The 13,614-nt window shown below is 37.6% G+C and overlaps 1 protein-coding gene across 3 annotated transcripts in view; it reads right to left on the bottom strand.

The window, feature by feature from the left end:
- Positions 1–4,286, bottom strand: part of AstC-R1 (Allatostatin C receptor 1) — a 179,031-nt gene extending 174,745 nt beyond the window's left edge. For 2 of the 3 annotated variants that reach the window (XM_064689040.1, XM_064689043.1), the window contains exon 1: positions 3,909–4,286. The gene's annotated coding sequence lies outside the window, so the exon portion shown is untranslated. Of the gene's footprint in view, positions 1–394; positions 413–3,908 lie in introns of those variants that run through there. The other variant, XM_064689041.1, reaches the window with a different exon arrangement.
- Positions 4,287–13,614: the final 9,328 nt, after the last annotated feature.

Genomic DNA, 13,614 nt, shown 5'->3' with positions numbered 1-13,614 from the left:
AGCTGTGCAGAGAAGGAAAGTAACTTATATAATTGGAGAGCAAATGCGATTAGAATTTGGTTTTTATTTAAGATAAAGAGTAACTATGGAGGGTCAAGAATATTTTATGTGGTTGAATCTCAATTTCTTGTATGCAATAAAAATAGTCACATATACATATATTTAGGAAATTAAATTACGCAAGATATCATGACAACGTTTACATTAAACCATACAAAACGGATGTATCTACGGATCGACTCAGCTATTTTACTGATAAATAATATATATATTTAATAAAAGTATTTTATCGGGTGCCTCTATGTATAACAAATTATAAATATAATATATAACAAAGTATAAAATGGGAAATAATAAGTACCGAATTGTTTGAGCAAAGCTTAAAAGTACTCACTTGTTCTCTCCCACTTTCAGTCTCTCTTTCTCTCTCGCTCTCTTTGGCTGCGAAATAAGTATAAACACTTGCCAAAAATAAAAAGCTTTACGGCACATATTACACGATTCCATATTTTACCGTGACTTTACCGTAACAAGCGCGTAAACGGGTTGATGACTAATATACACGATGACACGAGCTTAACGCTTTTCACGCCACAATAATGTAATTCTCTTGGTTTAATCGCAATTGATTCTACACGAAAATCCGCACAGCAAACGACCGATCAAAGGAGATGACGCGCACAGAATAAATTATCTACCTAATCTCTTAAGTCGGCATTCGCACTAATACAATAACAACTTAGAATTAGAACTTTTGCGCTCACACCATCCGCACCAACTCGCCTCTTTTGTAATAGCTTGAGCAACACAGACAAGTAACGGGATCAATGGCATTATGACCAATCGCGTAAGCGAAATGGACAAATATGTAAATTAGCATCCACAATTCTCTTTATAAAAATACCCTTTTGCGTTGACACAAACAGACAGACATGGGGATATTGATACTGATCAATTACATATATACTTTTTCTTATTATTTTTCCGATGACTAGCCATGGAGAAATTTGTGTATATTTATATATACAGGCACTGTACCACTTGACATATTCTATTTGGGCTCACTTTCACGCAATTAGAACATTAGCATTCTTGACTTATTTTGACTTATTAAAATTGATGAACATTTGCCATTTAAAAAATCAGCTCAGAAAACGCCCAAAAGTAATCAAAGGCAAGAAAAAACCCACTGAAAAAACCATATAACAGCATCATTTATAAGCCGCGACAAGCAGTTCCTAACGAAACATTTAAAAATGCCCTTTTGATTGATGATCTGGCCCAGAGCGACAGGCTAGTCAAGAAGTCTGGTCGAAAAAAAATATATATATACATAAAGGACACGCACACTTCGGCGACAATGGCAACCGAAATCGGGCAGGAAAACGGAAATGGAAAAAATGGGAAAAAAGAAAGATACATTAATTATTGAAATGTCATTAAAATAAAACGAAGCTGACAACGCGCAGATTCGCATGAATATTTAACAGGAATAACAACAAATAGACGAGTACCCCCTGGAAATTATGACTAGAGCAATACGATGCGTGACCGCATACGCCAGGATATTGATACAGATAAAGAAAATGACGCATTAGGAACTCGTGCGGGGGGGGTGGACCGTACGTATTGAGGTGCGCAAAACACGCAAGTTAGCTCTGAAAGATGATGGAAGACATCAGTCCAGCCAGGCAGTCGGCAGCTCGCCCCATTCTTGATTAAGAGCATATTAATTGCAGGGTGGAAAACGGATAAACCCAGAAATAGGAAGCACTCGGCCATTCATCATTTGCCCTGGCAGCGTTAAATGAGCACACGCACAGCCAAGTTGAGCATTTAATTATTTGGCCTGGCCGGAATCATGATGCTACATCGTCGTATCATATCATTATATCACAGATAATAGTCCTTTAAGGCATTAAAGTCATGTGTCAAGACTCTCAACTGGACAAATCACACAAAGTTGCCAAAAGTGAATTATGGCGCAGTCTGGCAAATATTTATACGTTAATTTCAGAATTAGAAATAAAAACTGGCACACCCCCAAAATGCAAATAAGGGCAAGTTCGCATAGATAAGCAAAACTATGATAGAAGTTTTTATACCCTATATAAAGGGTCTTACACGAAAATTATAACAATGCCTCCATAAACTATTTATCCCCTTCAGATATACATTTTAATTTTTTTTTTGTTGTAATTGAACAACATCTCACATTTAAAAAACAAACTGCGGTCGAAAACAAATTGTATATACTTTAAAGGGTAATTTTATGTGTTGCACATTTACACATTGTACATTATATATACTATAATGTAATATATTTCCCACTGCAAGGTAATAAAAAGGGAAATAAACACTGAACTGTTTAGAAAAAGCTTCATACTTGTGCTCTCCCACTCTCTCTCTCCCTACTTTAAAAGAACAATAGTGCGCCGAAAATAAAAAGCTTTTCAGAAAAAATTTACTATGACCACTTTTACCGATTGTAAAACAGACGAAAACGGCTGGAAAACCACTATTTATGGTAGTTTACACGCACTAATCGCGTTTAACACAATTATAATAATATAATTTGCTTTATTAATCGCAACTGACAATTTACACACGCACATGCACAATGAACGACCGATCAAAGAAGATGACGCGCACAAACTAAATTTCCTCAATGGCACCTACACTAAGCCGGCATTCGCACTAATACAAATGCAACTGAGAATTAAACCTTTTGCGCTCACGCCATCCACAAAGCTCGCCTTTAGCTTTTGATACACACCCAAGTTACGGGATCAAAAGCATTTGGACCAATGGTGAAAAAACAATGGACAGCCGAATAACTGGCGGCACATACCCTACATTTAATTTCTTAAAGGGTATATTTTGGCAAATGAACAGTCGACATACATACAAACAACAGCCATTATGAGGTGTCACATAAAAGAGATTCAAATTTGCCAGGGCCGATGTCAAGGCAAACGTCAAACATGAGCCACAACTGTCGGCCGGACAACCCGCGGAGCTGCGCAGGATTTGCAAATTTTCGCACCGTGGCGGCAGCCATCGACGGGCGGCTAAAACTATAAAATAAACAAACTTCCGGGACGGCAGGGCGAGGCGCATTGACACTGGAATTGGGAGTCGCCTTTGGCTGCGGCAGCGACTGATGAGCTGTTGATTTTTGATGTGTTTGACATACGCTCGGTCGCATTGATTGCACCATAAATAATGAATTTATGCTGACAGCAAGTCATCACAGTCCCAGGGACAGCGGCCAAATGGTGGTGAGATCGGGCAGGACTTGCCCAAGCACCACGCACTGTGTGCATCCTTTTTGCGCTGTTGTACGCCAACTAATAAAATATGTTTTTATTGCAACCAAAAGCCAGGCACATAACATAACACAACACATACGCATTCACACACACACGCACGCACACACGCACGTAGCGCGTATAAAAATTAATGAGCCACGGAGGCGCGCGTCCCTTTCCGAGGACGGTTATGAGGACGCTGATTATGTTGATCCTGTTGCGAAATGCTAAATGCCAAAAACGACGCTTGCAAATTTCACTTTTGTACATAACAAATGTAAAAGGTGCATTAAACTTAATGTTAATAATATGCATAAATATGTCAGCTAATAAAACGAGATATATGTATGTGTGCGTTTGTGTCGTAGGCATGGGATGGAAAAAAATACAGGTAGCGCACAGTTTTGTGGTTTACGACGTAGACTTTTCAAGGGTCTTTGTTGGGGTTTCTTTAGGCTAAGTAACCGCAGAAAATTGCAGTTTATTAAGATGCTAATTGAACACCATTGTTTGGATTAGGATTCAAAGATGCTGGGGGATATTCTTTTTGCACTATTTGTTGAAATTATTTTGAATTGATTGGGTTTCCACACTCACTTGGTGAATTTGAATTTTATGAAGTCGTCCACTCTATTCAGCTTCTATTGATCAGAGCCTGTTGAATTAATTTCTGCTTGAAGTTTCCAGTTCTCCAGAAAATGCGTCCATTAGTCGAATATATATATGTATGTATATACTCAATTTAATATATGCACACATACATACATACGTATTTACATTGCCACTATAACAAATCACTTTTCACATACAAAACGTGTACAGATCATATTTTAAAAACATTCGTTGTGCACTTGCTTTATTCACTATTTATCTCAACAATTTCATAAGTATATGCTCGTCACTTTTAGAGAAACTTTATGTTCATATTAATTGTTAAAAAATTCTTTACAGCATATAGTCAACTGTAAAAGATGCCACAGTGTTGCATTTGTAGCCTCAGAGCTGTTAAACAAGTGCCAGCTTTTATCATTCACACAAAAAATAATAACAAAGGGAAACAGCTGGTATTTAAAAGTAAGTAGGAAAGTCTGTAATTATAATTTATGCCATTTTTTGGACAATTGGAATATTACTTGTCAACTATATATCATTTTATCAGAATCCAAAGATAATGAACGATCTGTAGAATGTATTTAAGGCGCCATGTTTGAAATATTGAGCTAATACTTCACTCACTTGAGCCTGTTACATTTTTTTATATATATACGAGCAATTTAACTTCGGCCATTGGTTCAGATTTCTTTTTTTGCACATACTTAATACATACGTAGGTACATATGTTTGTACATGCATATGTAAATACATGCATACATACATACATATGTGGATACAAACATATATGCACATGTACATATGTATTGTTTCAATAAATTTCGTTGCACACTTGTTTTAATATACACAAATCTTGCGCTTCTACACCAAATTCACAAGACCGGCACTTTAAAAAATATTATTTTTACATTATTTGCTAATCAGTTCTGCGCCGCTGCTTATTAACTGGAAACTTAGCAACAGTTGTATCGTTTTTGCCATTCACACAAAAGCAAGCAAATTATAAGAAATGAGCTGGTGTTAAAATGTGTTTACAAAAATTAGTTAATTGGCATTCAAGCCATATTTTTGATCAATTGGAATATTTCTTTACAACTATATATAAGAAATTCATACTTGCGAGATTGTTGCCATCCAGCTGTTGTCAGATAAATATAAACATTCAAGAACTACTCGCCCCCAACGAGTTTTACGATATTAACGCTGCGATTTTTTTTATAGATTTATATCTACGATTCGCCGTATAGTATTTTTTATTGAAATAGGAAACTTTGTGCATATTGCATGCATCAAATGGCACAGCAAAAACAACAACAACAACATGGATAAGAAACTTCTTCACTTGCAACATTTTTGTTGTTGTTGGCCATTTTTATGACAAAGAATGAAATGAGATGAAATTATTGGCGGAAAAAACGGAAATCGCTGGCAATAGTCAAAGGAAATAAAAGCGAAATTACTTTTGATAAAGCAACGGCAAGGACTACTACTAAAACTACACACACTCGTAAACGAGATGAAAGCAGCAGGAAGTTAGCTACAAGAGGGCGTTGATTTGTCACAAGTAGAATTATGAGAGTCAGGATGTCGGGCTGAAGCAGCTGCCAGAGACAACAACAGCAACAACAACAACAACAATAAGAGCTGCGAGGGTAACAACAAACACTTCAATTACCGGAAAACGTGTCTGATAATACCTCCCGAGATTTGAGCCCAGCAAGCAGCGGCCAAAAAGTAAATAAAAAGTAATTTTATTATTTGTATTTTTACGGCTTGGATTTATTCCTGTTTTTTACCATTTTCTTTCCACAGATTATACCCTGTAAGCTTGGACAGAATGGGTATATCTACACAGTTGTGCCAGCATGTAAGTTGAAAGAAATTGCTTTTACTGACTACAGGCGAGCATTAAATTCCTGTTTCAAAATGAAGGAGAATTTCTGTTGTTTATATATTTACCCTGGCAGAGACTATTATAACTATGTCCAATGGGCAACGCATAGAAGGAAAGCCTATAAAGTATCTATAAAGAGCTATGTCTCTCTCTCTGTTCCTATCCAAACGAGTCTGTCATGTCGAAATAGGCTGAATGAATCGGATCAAATGTATCTTGATTGAAGAACTTATTTGTTTCTCAAGATATCTGGACCAAACTGGGCATTTACTAGTTTTACCACGCTGTTTACATATGAACAAGATCCTTACAAACATCAGCCCATTGTATCACATATTTGCCATATAAAAAAGTCGAAAAATATCTTGTACAGACTCAGCTATTCTGAGCTTTAATATTCGCCTTATATATCTGTAAAGCAATACAACTCGGTCTACTATGTTATATGACACCAGTAGGAACAATAGTTCGAAAATTATGCTATTCTTTCTTGATATTAGCTGTGTTGTACAATAGTTATTCCAAATCAGACGAATTCCATATAGTCATTATTTTTGTATTAATTTTTACTGAATACAGAGCATTGTTTAGTCGCGCATATAGTTTGTTTTCATGCTTTTTGTATTGCTCGCTGCATTTATTATTATTAACGACTAGTTTATGGCTTACGGTTTGGGCCGCATTAATATTAATAACCAGTTCATACATTGTTGTTGGCGCCCAGGAAATCGCAATAGAAATGTGTTGACATGTTGCCCGTCAGGATCTACATAGCGAAGTCCCTTGGCTCAGCATGAGATTTCTAGTTTCTACCTATGGTAGGTGTGTTTACGAATAGTTTTAATGGGTTATTACCGTTGCCATTCCCTTCCGTTTTGGCCGCGGCAGCGGGCTAAGAAAACGCCATAAATGTCATTGGTCGTAAAAGGCGAAATGCAATTTCTGCGCTCCTTGCCGCGCCCCCTGAGCATGAACTGCACTTAAATTTATATTTTTTATGCGCTACCAAACCCAGAACTAAAAAGTGTCCTTGTTGTGACTCCTCTCGTCGAGGGCTGCGTGTGAAATTATGATAAATGTGCATAAAATCGCATCAAGGAAAACAACCGCATGGCATATCCTATTTTTGTCTCTTTTCCTTTTCGTTTTGTCTCTATCTTGCACTTGGGCTGCATTTCGTCTGTTGTTGCATTTCGTCATTGTTTCGCGGTCGTAAAAAGGGTCCTGCGTCAAGGAAAATTGCAAGGCGGCACGCACAGGACAATGCACAGCCCGAGCTACCGAATGGCGTTTTTGATTGCATTTTCTTTTAATTAAATTAGCTTTTTTATGCGCTGCTCTGCTTTCTGTTTGATGCTCATAAAAAAATGAAAAACAAAACAAAACCCGAACAAAAGGACGGAAAATGTGCAACATGCTACTTAGGGAGTGTCCTGCAATTTTTCAGCAAAACGCTAAAAATGCTATAAATTAGGTAATTGAGAATTATCAGATTTGTGATTCGCAAAAAAATTAAAGCATTAAATTTATTTTCAGATGTACCATCTTCAAGATACCTGAGGAGAACGCTCTGTGAAACAACGCAACAGCCGCAACATAAACTAATAATCAAGTCCTAGGACTCCAAGTAAACACTTGAGCCTGGCCACCTCTGCCTGCTTACAAGGATTTTCCATTTCCGCTCAAAGGCAAAGGACACACAGCTCAAGACGTAGTTGCGGCCAATTCCTGTGCCTATTACCGCCTTGACCAGCTGAGGTCGAGGTCTGGGCATTTGCGGAAATTGCAAAATTTCTGCACCGTAATAAGATGAAATTAAGTTTGCACACAAAGCAAATAACAAGCCAAGCCCGGACAAATATCGATGGTACCACCGATCCCTCTGGAGTCCAAGCGAGGTTATCTCTGTGGGAGGCTCAGCCACGCAGCAAATGAACCACTAATTGCGTGCCGAAATGCAATTTAGTGAACTTTGCCCCAAACCCAAAAACAAACACAAGACATCTACAAACACACACAAGCAAACACGGGCAGCGTGTGTAGATGGGTGTGCGTGTGTGTGGCTGACCAAATGACCAAAGCCTGCCTGCAACAATTAAATTGAAAATTAAGCAAAAGTCTTGAGAAGTGCAAACAGACGTGGCTGCCACAATTTACATTGATAATGCCCAGGCTGGTGTGGCAACAGTTTGTGGGGCAACATGTATCAGGGCGCATTCGTTTAATTATGCAACGGTTTTAAGGCTTTAATCCTTTCAACCTTTTTGTTTTGCTTTGTTTTTTGCTGCTTAGATGTGCTGCTATCCCCGTCGAAGCGTTGAGTGTTGACATTGATAAATTACTTGGCATTTGTTTTAAGCGTGATTTATCGCGCCCGTCGCCTGCCGCCCGGTGACACATTGACACGTGTCCTTCCTTTTTGTCTGATTTTTAATTAAATGCAAACAAAAATGACCATTTGATAAGCCGCGGACCATACCTAATGGGAATGCATATGGATATGTTGTGAGGAGTTTCGTTTTGTGTTCTGTTCGAAACCATTTGCCAGAGTTTTTAACTCATATTTAAAACGCACTCATTTTCGGGCTCGGTCAACAACTGCAACCAACTGCGATGGCATTAATTTTTATAGACTTGACTGCATTCATGAAAATTCATTGCCTTTGCCCCGTGTGCAATCGGACTCATCCAATTCCGCCTCCCTCTCCGACTCCGACTTCTCTGCGGTCCTTCATAGGCCGTTGCACTCTTGTGGCACAACAATTTTCAACTTAATGATGTTGCCAAATGCATTGGCAAATATGTTTCGCATGTTTCGCACACACAGCTTCAGAAATCAAGAATTAAATGCATTCTCCATTCAATGAATATTAAATGCTCTTCATATGGTACAACTTTTCGATACACGAATTAATTAAACCGCTTCTTAAAGGAAGTACTACAGAATATGAAAGTTGGGAGTTGAGAATTGATTGTAAACATGAATTATGACTACCTTATATGTATATAGTTTATATATTTTTGTCATGATACGTGTAACGTATAGAAGATAATGCCTCCGATCCTATAAAGTATATATATATATTCTTGAACAGTATGAATAGCCGTCTGTCGATTTCTATACAAACTAGTCTCAGTTCAAAGCTATCCGTTTGAAACTTTGCATAGGTTCGTCTTTCTGTTGCAGGTTCTTTACAAGTCGAAAGAATCGGCACATTATATCATATAAATCATAGGAATATTCTGTCGAAAAACTGTTTTGTTTTTGAAGATATTTAGATCAGCATCTACGAGTTTGATAATGCGACTGAGGTACATGAGAAAAATCTCTTTAACACTTAGCTTTTTGGGAGGGATCTGTTGATAAATGAGTTCTTCTTTGGATAGCTTCTAATTTTAAAGAGGAGATCTTCACACAACTGCAAAATTGTTGTGCTTGGCAGATATTTATTTTCGAAAATAAGATATTTTATCTTTCTTATTTTTACAATCAATTAATTTTCGTTTATGAAATCAAGCTAAATCACAGTTTGGAATGAAGGACTAATTCTTTTCGAAAGCAATGCAATAATTATAAATAGTTAATACAGTTAAAAGTTGTTAATGAGATTTTGTTGTAAATTGAGATTTTGAGAAGCTAAAATTTGTCATAATTTATAAAAATGGACTAATGTAAATAGTTTATGGTTTATAAAATTTTTTTTTTTAATTTATAATAATTTATATTAAAAGGAATGCTTAAGTTATTTACAGAATTATAATTTAAAAACGTTTATAAAGAGTTGTTGTTAACGAAAAATTAATTGAATTTATAATAATTAAATGTTAATAATAATTGAGATTTGGTGGAAGTAAAATGTTCTTGTCTTTATACAAATTTTTTTATTATAAATTGATATTTGCGAATAAACTAGGATTGTTTAAATTTTGTATAATTTATAATTATAAATAGAATATGCATAGATTGCCCATTTTTATAATTTTAAATAGTTTAATTTTAATAGTTTTGCTTGGATTTATAACAATTTTGAGTTACAAATAGTTTATAGAGATTAGCCCTTAAAATATGTGCTAGCTTTGCAATTCAGAAAATACAAGGGCTAAATAATAATATTAATTTAATTTTTAATTAATGTATGATTAAATAATAATAGCATTAAGTAAATCGTGCTAATCGTATCGTGTTTACCATAGCTTTTGTCATGATTATCACGAGTCACGAAAAAATCACGACCTTAACCAACATACAAATTATCTTTACCCCATTTTGATGCTTTGAAAAATTACTTTAAAAGTAGTCCAATCTTGCTGTTGACTTACTAACTTGGCTAAATGCTGGCATTAAATATTAAAACCAACAATTTATCAACAACTATTTAAATTGTTCAGCTTATTTGGACAATGTGTTAATACCCTTTGCTAGGGTATAGACATTGACCGGCTGTTGCGGTCACCCCTCGGAGGCTCACTTTGCGCGCATCCATTTGCAATATGTTTATGTGTAATTTTCAAATAAAGGTTTAAATGTTTTTGGCAAACAATCGCAGGGACACAGCGCCCACTGGCGGGCGGCGGGGCAGGGGACTGTTATTCCGGTTCCCATTTGAAGCGCTTCGCTTATTTTGTTTATGGCTTTTTGCATATTTGCAAATGTGTTACATTGCGGTTATTTGTGCGTTCGATTTTGGTCATTGATATTGGCGGTGACGGGCACGGCTTTTGGTCTGGCTTTTATTTGGTTTTATTTGTTGTCCGGCGCTGTCGGCCCTGCTGAGTGCTTGTAATCAACATGGTTGCGGTTGGGTCATTGCTTTTTCCGTTATTATAATACCCTAGCAGAGGGTATTCTAATTTTCGCACGAAATGGATAACGCACAACGGCAAATATCTCCGAATCTATGTACATATGTAGTATATATATTGATCAGCATTAAAGGTCGTAGTACTAAGCAATCGATTCACTTGCTTAAATGTAATTTGTTTTTTGCACAAATGCGCTGATCTCCGCTTTTGCGGAGAGCATTTCCCCAGTGTGTGGACATTGTGGATGTCGTGGAAGATAATTTATTAGCTTTCAACTGTAGGCTGCAGTCACATCAGAGAGAGCGCGAGCATAGTGGATGCTAATTTCTATGTCCATTGTGCTTGAGCGATTGGTCATATTGCTTTTGATCCCGTTACTTGGCTGTGTGTATCAAGCACTTGCCGAAGAGGCGAGCATTGCTAATTGTCATTGTATTGGTGTGCATGCCGGCTTAGCGTAGGTGTGAGACAATTTAGTTTGTGCGCGTCATCGTCTTTGATCGGTCGTTCGTTGTGCGGGTGCGTCTATAAATCTAAGTGCGTTTTAAATAAGTGATGTTTATTATTTTCATTGTTTTAAATGCGCTTAGTGCGTGTAAACGGCCATGTATATTAGTCTTCAACCCTTTCTCTAGACTTGTAGGCTTGTTTAACAATCGGTAAAATACGGAATCGTTTAATTTTTGCTGCAGAGCTTTTTATTTTTGGCGCGCGTTGGTACTAAATTCACATACAGTGAGAGTGTGTGTGAGAGAGAGAGTGGAAGAGAAAGAGTGAGTAATCTAGTTCTTTTTCTTAAACAGTTAGGTATTTATTTCCCTTTTTATACCCTTGCAGTGAGTAATTTTATTTTGTCACAAAATGTTTTACATATAGAAAAATCCTACAAATTATATGCGTGTGGTAGTATATACCTGATCTGTGATAGTTTTAAATGGATTTTGATTAAACTATGCATAGATTTGTTTTATGTTGCGGATAGTTCATATGTCGAATTGACTGAATAGAATTTCACATGTTTTTATTTGAAAAATACCCCTAAGCAAGGCCATTTAAGCGTCGGTGTGCCGAATATTACCTTTCATATTTGTTTTGAAATATTTTTGTTTCGCCATGGGAAAGGGAAGTTCATTGTAAAAATAAAATGCCCAACTGTCAGTTGACCGCTAACGATGATTACATTCTAATTAAATTAGTATTTTTGCCAGCTATGTAACTGACATAGCAACCAGCACCAGCAGCAATTACAATAACAGACAGTTTATGTTCGATTTTAAAGGTAAATACCAGGAAAAATATTATTATATAGCAGCCCTCCAGCCATGTGTATCTAAAAAGCTCAACTAAATTACGTGCCAATCAACCACTTGGAAAATGACAATGGGCACGACGAGGCGGCTGATAAGACAAAGCAGGCGACACGTCAGACGGAAAACCAAAGGACAAACGCAGCACAAACTTATTTGTTTAACAAGACACATAGACACAACAGCAATGGGCGTCGACATATGGCAGCAGGAGTAAGACAATCCTTGCCAGGCACACTCACAGACACCCACACACACACACACACACTAATATGGTGGCTGTCGTCTTGGCAGGCTGACTGTTTGCTAATTAGCACATATTCCTTGCAGGCAGGAAAAACAAGCTGGCGACAGTGTCAACATTTCACGTGCCGGCAAGGACTCCTCGTCTGCGGCGGATTAAATTGTTTAATTTTAAATATGCTCTGTCACTTCATTTGTAAGGCAATCGGAGGTGATGGGGATTTTCTTGCCGGGAAGTTCGGCAAAAGTTTCCACAGAGAGAAAAATCATTAGCACACGCCGCAAGCGAAGCCAAACGAAAGGATAACAGATTTTTCTGCTAATTTGAGACGGAGTCCTTTGTGCGTGACGACCAGACAGCGAATGGAATGGCTCCACTCCACTCCACAGACAGAGACCCTATCACAGACTTAAGATCAACTTCTTGCCGCCTGTCGTAGTCGTCGTTTTGGTTGAGTGACGAAGCACAGAGATAAGCTTTTAGCTTGGCAGGATGCGGAGCTGGTCCTGGTCGTCGGGTGGTAGTTGCGGGTGTCCTGAAACTTTCTCAATAAATTGCGTTTCTCGGTTGCACGTTGACAGTTTTGCTTAACGCTTCATAATCAGAAAACAAATACGTTGCCATCTAATTGTGTGTCGCATGCTCTCGCTCCAGCAATTAAATGCCCAAGGACTTAGCTTGGCCCCAAAACGAGACACAGCTGGCAGTTCCGTTGGCGCTGGGCGATAACTTTTAAATATCCAGCGTAAATACGCCCGACTAGCTGTCAAGGATGCGCCTGTTCTTGGTCCGTGGTCTGTGTGTTGGCGAATTTTTAACGCTTCGCCGATTGCTCACAAGACGAAATTAATTGTTGAGTAATTGAAATTTTATTTATATTAGTGTCCTTTTGCGCGGATTTCCTTTACACCCACACTGCAGGCGGCATTTTCTCAATATACCCTTGTTTGCGACTCAAGTGTATAATTCACGGTTTCTCTTTATAATCTGATGTTCGGTTTAGGCTTCAGTGGCTTCCACGGGCCACGGCTCTGATTTTTTATACAAATTTGTTTTGGCTTTCGGGCCTGGCGACTGCTCCCCAAGCGCCTCGAGCGGACAGAAAATCAATTATTCGCTTTGCTGATGATGTCATTTAAAATTTCAAGTTCCGTGTTTTGGATGTTCAAGTCAATGAAAGTGGAATGTCTGTCAGACACCTTCTGGCCTAATCCGAGCGGTTAGGCAAGATTGTTATCTGGAAGATAAGAATAAGTGGCCAAAAATTTTCTTGTATTTAAATAGCCTTACATGTATCCTATGACATATATATAAATAGATAATCAGACTAGGTGTTCATAAAGACCCAGATATAGCCGCAAGATTTTACCTACCATTATGCATGTATGTATGTATATATCTACCATGAGCATGAACCCCCATTTGGAATCTTTGTTAATGCAT

This window comes from Drosophila montana, unplaced genomic scaffold (genome assembly GCF_035044405.1).
Source record: "Drosophila montana isolate Dmon_TW-CO22-7 unplaced genomic scaffold, ASM3504440v1 contig_3217_1, whole genome shotgun sequence".
In the NCBI taxonomy this organism is placed as follows: Eukaryota; Metazoa; Arthropoda; class Insecta; order Diptera; family Drosophilidae; genus Drosophila; species Drosophila montana.
This window is presented reverse-complemented; position numbering and strand designations above follow the sequence as displayed.